Source organism: Arachis ipaensis, chromosome B1 (assembly GCF_059453495.1).
Source record: "Arachis ipaensis isolate K30076 ecotype BB chromosome B1, ASM5945349v1, whole genome shotgun sequence".
NCBI classification, from domain to species: Eukaryota; Viridiplantae; Streptophyta; class Magnoliopsida; order Fabales; family Fabaceae; genus Arachis; species Arachis ipaensis.
In genome coordinates, this window is record NC_142436.1 from 20,715,185 (window position 1) to 20,727,942 (window position 12,758).

General features: G+C 39.3%; 1 non-coding gene across 1 annotated transcript; it reads left to right on the forward strand.

Annotated features, from left to right (window-relative positions):
* The first annotated feature begins 12,440 nt into the window (after positions 1-12,440).
* On the forward strand, positions 12,441-12,548 carry LOC148575908 (small nucleolar RNA R71). The gene has a single exon (XR_015902783.1). It is a non-coding gene; the product is annotated as a small nucleolar RNA R71 (small nucleolar RNA).
* Positions 12,549-12,758: the final 210 nt, after the last annotated feature.

The window sequence follows — 12,758 nt, forward strand, 5'->3', positions numbered from 1 at the left end:
TTTTCTGTCAAGTTCTCTGTGTCTCACTCTCCACTTCCTCTTTTTCCTTCTTAATTGTTTGGTACCTTTCATGGTATCAGAGCTATCAATTCTGATCCACCATGGCTGAAGTTACAAAAGTTTCTTCAAATTTAGCTCCAAACTTCACATCGCCACCAACATTTATGAAGCTCAATGAAGACAATTTTCTGTAGTGAAAAGATCAAGCAAAATCCAGGATAGAAGGTCATAATCCCTTGAGCCACATCACAGGAGAAGACATATATACCAGAGAGGTATGATGCTTCAGGCAAAATTAATCCTGAATTCTTGAGATGAAAACCGCAAGATGCATTATTCAAGTCATGGCTATTTGTATCAATGTCAAAATTCTTCACCGGCCACTAGAATGGTAGGATGTCTGTACACATACCAGATCTGAAAAAGATTAGAGGATCATTTTACATCTTAGATCCAAGTCAAAATCATGCAATTAAAATGAAAGTTAAGCAGCATTCAAATTGGAAACTCTATGAATAAGTATGTCTTGGAACTAACGGAAATAATCAATGCATTAGCCTCAGTAGGTGAACCAATAAGGGAAAGCGATCATGTCAGTACAATTCTAAATAGATTGACAGAGGAATATGCACATGTTATTATGTTTGTGGTTATTAGATGAACTAGCATCTTAGTAGGAGAGTTAAAATCACTACTCCTAGCTCATGAAAGTATGATGGAGCATTTTATAAAGTCAGGGCCTCTTATACTTGCCAATTTTGCTCAACGTTTGAACGGCTACATTACGAGAGGAAGTTTGTGAGGAGGAACTCAGGACAGCTACAGATAAGGCAGATCCGAAAGATTTTGTGGAAGTAATGGCAGCTTTGGCGATTTTGATGCACAATTTGGAGAAAACGGTGGAAGATTTGGTGGATTTGATGCACGATTTAGAGGAAACGGTGGTAGATCTAGTGGCTTCAATGCAAGATTTAGGGGAACAGTGAACGATCTGGTGGATTTGGTACACCATTTGATGGATGATCTATAGGAGATGATGCAAGGTTTGTAGTTGAAATGCACGATCTGGTGGAAGTGGTGGCAGATTTGGTGATTTCACTTGTCAAGTGTGCGGAAAATTAGGGCACAGTGTAATTTGGTGCTGGTTCAGGTATGATGAAACTTATGATGAACAAAGATATGCTCACAATAGCTCTAATTCTAATTTCAGGGCACAACAAGAACAAACTCAACCTCAAACTTCACAAGCTAATTAAGTTATCCTGGACAACATAATAGCTACTTCGGCAACAGTGCATCATCAGAACTGGTATCTAGATTCTGAAGCAGTTCATCACATGACACCAAATCCTCAAAACTTTATTGAAGGAGAAGATTATGGAGGAAACAGTCAAGTTGTAGTTGGAAATGGCTCAGGTTTGCACATCACCTCTGTTGGAACATCTTATTTTGAATCTGATTTGAGCTCAAAGAGATTTTTATTGCAACAGTTGTTACATGTACCTAAGATTACAAAGAATTTGCTTAGCGTGCACAATTTTTTCTATGATAATAGAGTGTATTTTAAGTTTCATGTTGATAAGTATTTTGTAAAATCTCAGGACACTAGTGAGCTAATGCTTCGTGGAGGAGTAGTAAATGGCATGTATAGATTTGAAAAATTTGAACCATCAAAAAGGTAGCTTCCTGGTGCGTGGCAGAAGTTAGGCCAATTAAGAGATTATAATATAATAGAACAGCGTTGTGAGTATAGCTCTTAACCGGCTAAAATCCGCCTCACCAATTTAGAAAGGTGTCACAAAAATTTAGAATAGAAAAATACTGGGAGTATGAGTCCCAGGTCTTCTCCCAACGAGTTGCGAGAAATGATGCTATTTTATTAATTAGGAATTTCCAAGAGAGTTTTAGTTTGGTTGAAAAGCAATTAAATAATTGTAAATTAAAGCGATAAAAATTAAGAATGATTGTTAATATTCTAGATAAAAGGCCTTGATTGGGGGAATGATTAATTGGAAGTTCTATCCTTGTTGGGGTCTCTTAAGTGTAGTATTAAAAAAGTTGTTGTTTTCATTTAGTTAACCCTTACTAAATAAAAGAAAGTCAAGTGATTGAGCTAACTCTTATTCGCAAATCCTAGTCCTCTCCCTTGGGAAGGTCTAGCGTTAGTAAATACAGAACTAGCCAACAACGTCCAGTTTAACCATCACTTAAGCGTTCCAACTCAAGTGTCTCTTTTTAATCAACCCCCATGTCAAGTATGGAGTCTACTCCATTGACATGAATATAACGCTCATAAAAAATATAAGAAGAATACATGATAAATTAAATTAAATAGGGATTCAAAACTAATTAAAAGTAAAAGTAATCCTTTGCATTAACAATTCATGAAAATAATCCAATTACTACTTTAAACGAGAATTAAGAATATGGAATAAATAAAAGAGTAAGTAAAGAAACAAACTAGAATAGTATCTTCAACAGAGGTAATGACTCTTCAATATCCAAAAGCAAAAGTAATAAACTGGGAATGTAAAGAGAACCTAGAGGAAGAGCAATCCTCTCTAAATTCAGATCTAAAAACCTAAAACTATCCTAATAAGAATGTATCAATGTGTCTAAAGTTGTGTAAAAAAAGTGTGTTGAGTCTTTGCATGTTCCCTGGCTTTATTCTATGTTTCTGGACCGAAAACTGGGTCAAAACGCGGCCCGAAATTGCCCCCAGCATTTTCTGTTAATTCTGCAGATCGCGCAGGTCATGCGTACGCGTCAGTCACGCGTGCGAGTCATTCAGCGATTTTCCTTGTCACGCATACGCATCATCCACGCGTACGCGTCATTTGTGCAGACTCCAATCCATGCGCACGCTTCAGGCACGCGCACGCGTCGCTGCAATTTCCTCCATTCCGCGCGCTCGTGTGAGGCATGCGCGCGCGTCGGTGTTCGCTAATCATCTCCTTAGTTTCTTGTGTTTCTTCCATTTTTGCAAGCTTCTTCTTCATTCTATAAGTTGTTCCTGCCCTATAAAGCCTGAAACACTTAACACACGGATCACGGCATCGAATGGTATAAAGAAAAATTAAAATATACTAATTAAAGATCTCTAGGAAGCAAGTTTTCAACCATAAAACAATATTAGGAAGGAAAATGTAAAATCATGCAATTAGTATGAATAAGTGGGTGAAGACTTGATGAAACCACTCAATTAAACACAAGATAAACCATAAAATAGTGGTTTATCAACCTCCCCACACTTAAACATTAGCATGTCCTCATGCTTAGCTTAAGGAGATAAAATAAATGAGTAGGAAAAAGTGAGACTCATGCAATACAATGCAACCTATGTATATGAATGCAACTATATGATAAAATGATTTTGCCTATTTAGTTAAAATAAACAAGTTCTTCAAGACAAAAATAACTCAAATTCCACTAATTCAAATTGTACAGTAAAAACAAGTAAACTTGTAGGAAGACAGCTGATGAGAGCAGGGGACATAGAATTAAGCATTTGAACCCTCACTGATGGTGTATGTGCACTCTAGTCTCTCTAGTGTATAGGGTAATCACTCTACTCTTCTTCTAATCATGCTTTCTAAACCTTGTTCTTCACCTAACCCATCAACAAGTATTTAATGTACCAATGCAAACATCATGAGGTCTTTTCAAGGTTGTAATGGGGCCAAGGTAAAGGTAAGGGTATATATATGGCTAAGTGAGCTATAAATTGAATCCTTGATTATCCTAAGCTATCACCTAACATACATACTCTATTTTCTTCTTAAATCATGCCTTAGCTACCCAAAATTTTCCCACTTTTGTATTACATACTTATGCATCAACTTTTCTCTTTAACTTGTATCACATATGCATTGATTTTTCATTAAACTAAACTTAGCATTGGGGTAATTTTGTCCCCTTATTCATTTATCTAATTGCTTATTTAATTGAATATTTTTGGGATTTTTTTTTTGAAAAATAAACATAGCTTATCAATGCACATGGATTTATAATTTTTTTAGTTTCACATGAGTAGGTACCCAAATTTATAATTATTTTAGCATAACGCATTCCCTTGTTAACCCATGTTCCCACAATTTTTCCACACTTAATTGACACACAATTTCTATCTTAAGCTAACCAAAGATTCAATTTGGAGTATTACTTGTTTTTCTGCTTAAGGCTAGTAATATGGTAAAATATAGAACAAATGGGATTAAAAGGCTCAAATTGGCTAACAAAGGTGATTGAAAGGGTAGGCTATTTGGGATAAGTGAGTTAATAAAATAATGGCCTCAATCATATGCATGCATATAACACATTAAATATTGGACATATAGGATGGAACAAAATATAGATCACAATCATAGAGAAGCAAACACACAAGAATAAAATTTTATGGTTAAATAATATAACCATGTCATTAGGCTCAAGTCTCACAGGTTGTGTGTTCTAGCTTTTAACTATGTTCCAAATACAACTTCCAAACAAGTTTAACACAAAAGTTTTGGTTTAAATTAGTAAAAATTTTCAAAAATAGGGTCTTATAAAGAAACTTATTATTTTCTAACCAAATAGAACATGCATACAAATAACCTATTACTATGCAGTTTATTCTATCCTAAACAAAAGAAAAATTAAATAAATATCCTATTCTATTGGTGTTAAGAAAAGAGAAATTACCTCCAGAAGTCAGGTACTGACCGACCTCCCCACACTTAAAGCTTGGCACCGTCCTCGGTGCCATCAGTCAGGAACAAAGGGGGGCTGGTAGCAACATCTCCACAATCGGGACCGTCATGGCTCCCTGTGCTTGTAAATGAAGTGGAGTCCAGGGTGTCTGGGTCTTCTTTAGGTTGGTGGTTACCAACAAGCAGCGCCTTGAGGTATGTGAATCGGCGCTTGTTACGGTGCTCCCTTTACTTTTCTTTCCGGTCAAGCCGGTCTAATCTCTCAAGTATCTGATGGAGCAGTTGGTTTGTTGAAGGTGATTGTGATGTGGAAGGAGAACGAATATCTTTGGCCAGTTCGGCAGGCCGGCTAGTAGTGGCTGCTGGAGGTCTGATATATTTTCCGTTAAGGACTATCTGATCATCTCGTGGAATCATGGCCTTGGTGTCCCCAGCTCTGTAGGAGACTCCGGCTGCTGAGACTAGATCTGAAACCAAGGCGGGAAAAAGTAGGTTAGCTGCAATCTGTACGTGTCCCGTAGCATGCCGAATGTGTCTTAGTAAATTGAGGTGTTGGTCTGTAAGGATACACCAGAGTAGAACAGCCATATCTGCAGTGAAGGAGGACTCGTGAGTGCTCGGAAAGACATAATAGGACATAATCTGTGCCCATACTCGAGCCTCCAAGGTGAGTGCTGAAGCCAATATGCTCTTAGATCGAGAACGATGGTATCCATAGATCCATCTGCTGCCAGGTTGTGCTATAACTCTGAGAACGGCGTCCCAGTCAAATTGGTATGTCTGGCGTTTGAATGAGGCTTCTTAGAATGCGTCCAATCCTTCTGGAGCAGGGGAAGATCTAAAGCTCGTTGAATGGCCTCTTCTGTTATGGGAACTTGCTTCTGACAGACATAGACAGACTGCATGATTGGCATGTGAAAATTGGAGTAGAATTCAACTACCCATGATAGATTAACCTGCCGTGGCTGTCTCCGTAGGAATCCCCATTGTCTTCGCTCAATGCGGGGCTCAACAAATTCAATAATGTTGGTCGAGAGGACGAGAAGGTATTCATTGTTATAATTTCTCTCTGCCAGAATAGGGAGCATCTGTTCATAGTAGCGGTTAGTGAACCGCACAGTGTCCTTTGCTGGGAAAGTTTTCTCTTTTTCATCGACCTTGATGATCCTCTTGATTCGTTTTGTTGAGGGCTTTACTGCTGTTGAAGATGGATCTGCCACTAGTGTTCTTTTTTTTTCCTTTCCTTGCTAGTGGTTTGGGAGTAGCTTTTTTTTTACCCTTTATGGTGGCCATCCTGAAAAAGGAAAAAGAAAGTAATATGTAAAGCTAAGGCTTTGAGCAAGGAAGAGGATGGTATAGGTGATAATCAATGCACGGTAAAGAAGGATGTCGTTAACACATGGTCATGACTACATGTGAAAAGTTCATCAATGGAAATATAGCAAGTGCATGTGATGACTATTAAATGCAAGATGTTTATTGGCATGCCGGCAAAGGCATGAGTAGCATAGATCAAGCATTAAATGTCCAAGTTAGATTATCAACTCTTTCAAACTAACAATCTGTTTGTATTGACAATTATATTTAATCAATAAAATGTGAAAAGGGATTTTGTGAAAAACAAGTATTAGAGTAGTAGAATAGACTAATATAAAAATAATGCACAATGCCATACGGGCTTTTTCACAAACACATAGCATGCATGGTGAATATGTTATTGAAAGTATTAAATTGAACATGCAAGCAACCCTTTAATAAGTAATATTAATTGTCAAACAATTTCACAATAACTCACAAGCAAAATGTAAAAGAAAATAATTACCCAATTAAATTTCTAACACCAATTAAAGGAATAAAAAGAAAAGAAGAAGAAAGAAAAAGAAAATATAGATAATGAAAGTGAAAAGAAAAAGAAGAAGAAAACATTAATAAAAATAATAAAGGAAGAGTAAAAAGTAAGGAAAGAAAGAAAAGAACCTTGATAATGGATGTGAAAAATAAGGGAGGAGAAAGTAAAAAGTGAGAAAGAATAAAGAAGGAAGAAGAGAGAAGAAAGAAATAAGAAGGGAAAGAAAAGATTTGGATTTGGGGAAGAAAAGATAAGATATTAGGCGCTGATCTGGATAAGCTGTGCGTCGCATGTGATGGGACGCGTGGAGCATGCGATCGCGTGGTGTGTGATAAGTTCAGGTGACGCGGACGCGTGGGTCACGCGATCGCGTGGCCTGATTTGTGCAATTGGCACGAGTGCAGCCTCGCGTACGCACAACACTCTGTTTTATACGTATTTTGCCAAAAATCTGGGTGACGCGTGCGCGTGGGTGACGCGATCGCGTGAATGGCCATATTCTAAAAAAACGACGCGAATGCGTGGGGCAAGCATTCGCGTGATAGGGCTTGTGCTTCCAGCATCATTCCAGCCCCACTCCATCATAACTTACTGCCATATACCCATTTACGTCGAGTTCGCAGGGTCACGCGTGTGCGTGGGTGACGCGATCGCGTGGAAGGCTATTTTGCAATTTGACACGGACGCGTCAGGGACGCGTTCACGTGAGCATGGTTGTGCCTAAAGCACGCCTCCAGCCACAGTTCTGTGTGACTCTCTGTTTCTTTTCTTCCTGTTTCGAAAGCACCTATGACGCAGACGCTCAGCGACGCTTGCGCGTCGCATGCATTTTTTTATTATATTTTTTATACAGTATGCAAATGCAAATGCAGGCTATATGCAGAGGTTATGAGAAGAGTCATTAACAAAAATAAAAATAGAATAAAGTAAAATAAAACTAAGACTGAAACGGAACAATCATACCATGTTGGGTTGTCTCCCACCTAGCACTTTACTTTTACATCCTTAAGTTGGACGGTCTTCAGGCTCATTCTGCTTGTATTGGTGGGTCTTCCAAGAGGAAAACCTCTAGCTCTTTGTGATCCTTCATCTTCTCTCCATGATAAAGCTTCAGGCGATGTCTATTGACCTTTAGGAATTTGGAGCTAGAAGGATGACGCAAGTGAAAAACTCCGTATGGCTCTGCCTTTTCTACTCTATAGGGACCTTCCCATCTTGATCTTAGTTTGCCTGGCATAAGCCCCAGTCTGGAGTTATAAAGAAAAACTAACTCCCCTGGTCTGAATTCTCTCCTTTTTATGTGCTTGTCATGGACAGCCTTCATCTTCTCTTTGTATCGCCTGGAATTGTCATATGTTTCTAGGCGAAGATTCTCTAATTTTGCTAGTTGCAGCTTTCTTTCAGCACCAGATTCTTCAAAATTCATATTGCATTCCCTTACAGCCCAGAAAGCCTTATGTTCCACCTCTACTGGAAGGTGGCAAGCCTTTTCGTATACCAAGCGGAAGGGGCTCATCCCAATGGGTGTCTTATACGCTGTTCTATATGCCCAGAGTGCATCTTGTAGCCGGGCACTCCATTCTTTCCTATGAGGCTTTACTATCTTCTCCAGAATGCGTTAATTTCTCTGTTAGACACTTCTGCTTGTCCATTGGTCTGAGGATGATAAGATGTTGCTACTTTGTGAACTATCCCATGCTTCTTCAGTAATCCTGTTAGTCTCCTGTTACAAAAGTGAGTGCCTTGATCGCTCACGATTGCTCGTGGTGATCCAAAGCGACAGATAATATGGTTTCTAACAAAGGAAACAATAGTGTTAGCGTCATCAGTACGGGTAGGAATTGCTTCCACCCATTTAGAAACGTAATCTATAGCTAACAGTATATAAATTTAACCGTTAGAATTTGGAAATGGACCCATGAAGTCAATGCCCCAAACATAAAAAATTTTACAGAAAAGCATAATCTGTTGAGGCATCTCATCCCTCTTGGATATATTACCAAATCTTTGGCATGTGGAACAAGATTTACAAAATTCAGCAGCATCTCTAAAAAGTGTAGGCCACCAGAATCCACAATCTAAAATTTTTCTAGCTGTTCTTTGAGGGCCAAAGTGTCCTCCATTCTCAGAAGAGTGGCAAGCCTCTAAAATGGACTAAAATTTTGATTGGGGCACACACTTTCTAATTACCTGGTCAGCACCACACCTTCATAAATATGGGTCATCCCATATATAATATTTAGACTCACTTTTCAGCTTGTCCCTTTGATGTTTAGTAAAATTGGGAGGGAAAGTATGGCTAACTAGATAATTAGCTACAGGTGCATACCAAGGAACTACTTCAGATACCGCATGCAAGCTATCAAATGGAAAAGCATCATTTATAGGAGTGGAGTCATCCTTAATGTGCTCAAGGCGACTCAAGTGGTCTGCCACTAAATTCTGGTTACCACTCATATCCTTAATTTCTAAATCAAATTCTTGCAGCAGCAGTATCCAACGTATCAAACTTGGTTTGGACTCCTTTTTAGCTAATAAATATTTTAGAGTTGCATGGTCTGAATACACTACTACCTTAGTACCAAGTAGATAGGCTCAGAATTTATCCAGAGCAAAAACAATAGCAAGAAGCTCTTTCTCAGTAGTAGTGTAATTAGACTGAGCAGCATCTAAGGTTTTAGATGCATAAGCAATTACGAAAGGATCCTTACCTTCGCGTTAAGCCAGCGCCCTCCTACTGCATGGTTGGAGGCATCACACATAATTTCAAATTGCTGGCTCCAGTCTGGTCCTCTCACAATTGGAGCTTGAGTCAGGGCGATCTTCAGCTTATCAAACGCTTTTATGCAGTCCTCACTGAACTCGAACTCAATATCTTTCTGTAGCTGTCTGGATAAAGATAATGCTACCTTACTGAAGTCCTGAATGAATCTCCTATAAAAACTTGCATGGCCTAGGAACGAACGGACTTTCCTCACGAAGGAGGGGTAAGATAAACTAGAAATGACATATACCTTTGCTGGATCTACTGAAATACCAGTTTTAGAGACAACATGTCCTAGAACAATCCCTTGTTTTACCATAAAGTGACATTTTTCAAAATTCAATACAAGGTTTGAACTAACACACCTGTCTAATACTCTAGCTAAACTATCCAAGAAAAGGTCAAATGAATCACCATATACGGTAAAATCATCCATAAATACTTCCATACAGTTCTCAATAAGATCTGAAAAGATACTCATCATGCATCTTTGGAAAGTAGCCAGTGCATTACATAAGCCAAAAGGCATCCTTTTGTATGCATACGTTCTAAAGGGACATATAAAAGTGGTCTTCTCCTGATCTTCAGTAGCTATATGAATTTGAAAGTATCCTGTATAACCATCTAAAAAGCAATAATGGGATTTACTTGAGAGGCGATCGAGCATCTGATCAATAAATGGCAAGGGGTAATGATCCTTGTGAGTAGCTTGGTTGAGACGCCTATAGTCAATGCAAACCCTCCATGAATTTTGTACTCTAGTTGTCAGGAGTTCTCCATACTCATTCTTTACTGTTGTGACTCCAGACTTCTTGGGCACCACTTGTACTGGACTGACCCATTCACTGTCTGAGATGGGATAAATGATATCTGATTCAAGTAGCCTGGTCACTTATTTCTTGATAACTTCTAAGATGGTGGGATTCAATCTTCTTTGGGGTTGACGGACAGGTTTTGATTCCTCTTCTAAATATATTCTGTGCTCAAAAACTTGAGGACTGATGCCTACTATATCCGCCAAGCTCCACCCAATTGCTTTCTTGTTCTTTCTCAGCACACTGAGCAGTTGCTCCTCTTGGTGAGAAATGAGTTCCCTTGCAATGATAACTTGGAACTTCTGATTATCCTCAAGGTAAGCATACTTGAGGTGTGGAGGAAGGGGCTTCAATTCCAATTTCTGCTCATGGCTAGGCTCTAGATCATCCGGGGCTAGTGGTAATGGTAATGTGTCTTTATTATGTTCAGAGGGTGTCCCCACACTTGGACCTTGCTCCATGTGCTTCTCTTCTAATTCTTCTTGGTGAAGTTCAGCTACAGTTTCATCAATGATGTCGCACTAGAAGATAGAATGATCTTCTGGAGGGTGCTTCATAGCTTCATTTAAATTGAAACTTACTATTCTGCCATCTATCTCAAAGGAGTAAGTTCCTGAGAATGCATCCAGCTTGAACTTTGAGGTTTTCCGGAATGGTCTTCCAAGCAGGATTGATGATGGTCTTCCTGAGTCATTAGGGGACATTTCCAGGATATAGAAGTCAATGAAAAATGTGAGCACTTTAATGCTCACTAATACATCTTCAGCAATTCCAGCTACTGTAATAATGCTTTTATATGCTAACACAAAACAAGCTGCCGACCTTTTTAAGGGAGGGAGCCTTAAGGTATCATATATAGACAATGGCATTATACTAACACACGCTCCTAAGTCACACATGCAATCAGAAAATATTACACCTCCAATGGTACAGTTAACCATGCATGGACCTGGATCACTACATTTTTCAGGTATACCTCCCATTAAAGCAGATATAGAACTACCTAAAGGGATAGTTTCTAATTCATTAATTTTATCTTTATGTGTGCATAAATCTTTCAGAAACTTTGCATATTTAGGTACTTACTGAATAACATAAAAAAAGGGAACGGTTACCTCAACCTTTTTGAAAATTTCTACCATTTTGGGATCAAGTTCCATATGCTTTCTGGACTTTCTTGCAAGATATGGGAATGGGATAAGGATGGCGCCATTTGCAGCTTCTGTATCCTTTGGTGGTCCATTCCTTTGCTGAGCTACTTCTTCTTCAACCTTGTCTTGTACTTCATCTTCCTCTTCAGCATCTTCTTCTTCCACTGAGTATTCAATTGGGGCGTGTTCTATTGGACTTGGCTCCTCCTGATTCCTCTCTGGCAGTGTGGTTTTGGACCTCAAAGTGATGGCATTGATACCACTCTTGGGGTTAGTAAGGGTTGAGAAGGAATTCCACTGGAGCTTAAAGGTTGGTTAATGGAAGTAGGTAATGAATCTATCCGGGCGGCGAGAGCTTATAAAGTGGCATTCAGACCATTTAAAGTAGAGTTCAGTGTAGTATGCATGTCTTGTTGTCCTTGTGCAAGGGAACGAAGTATCTCGTCATTTGATGAGGAAGTGGGGGTAAGTGATCTGAGGTACTTGTTGTTGGTTTTGCTGGGGTCCTTGTGATTGTCTTAAGTGAGGAGCTCTATAAAGTTGGTTCTGATTTTGCTGTCTGTTGTTGTTATTCCACCTCTGATTTCCATTGTTGTCTCTGCCTCCTCTGTTATAGTTGTCTCTCCAGCCATGGTTGGAACTATCCCTCCAACTTTGGTTGGAGTTGTCCTACCATCCTTGGTTATAGTTCCCACCTTGGTTGTAGTTGCCGCCTTGTTGATTGTATCCTTGATTCGGGCGGTCATAGAAGTTATGAGTTGCTGCCACAGTATTGTCTTCTTGTTGGAGCTGCGGGCATTCATCAGTATAATGACTATAATCAGCACATATGTCGTATACACTTTGGGGAACTAACTGTTGGCTCTGTTGTGGTGGGGAAGGCTGAGCTTGTTGTTGTTGATTCAACTGTAATTGCTTCAGTAGGTTAGTCATTTCATATATACTCTGTGTAAGAGCAGAAGTTTCAGTACTAGAGGAAATTTCTGCAACAGCTTTCGAGTGGCTATTCCTGTCCCTGTGATTCCTGGTGGACTCAGCTAAGTCACTGATTAGTTGCCATGCTTCATCTGTGGTCTTGTACTTTTTCAGAGAACCATTACTAGCACCGTCCAGTGTAGTTTTATCCCGAGACTTCATGCCTTGAGTGAAATAGCTGATTAACACTAACTTGTCAATCATGTGATGGGGGCATGCGTCAAGAAGGTTCTTAAAACGCTCCCAGTACTCATAGAGAGTTTCTGATTCACCTTGAACAATGCATGAGATCTCTTTCCTTAGTCTGTCTGTAACTTAAGCTGGAAAATATTTTTCCAAAAATTCTCTCCTGAGCGTATCCCAGTTGGTAACAGTCGCTTTATGCTGGGAGTAGTACCACTCCCTTGCCTTTCCCTCAAGAGAAAATGGAAAGGCAGTTAACAGAATAGAAGTTTCATTCGCACCCTGATGCCTAACAGTAGAACAGGCTGTCTGAAAATCCCTAAGGTGCTTGAT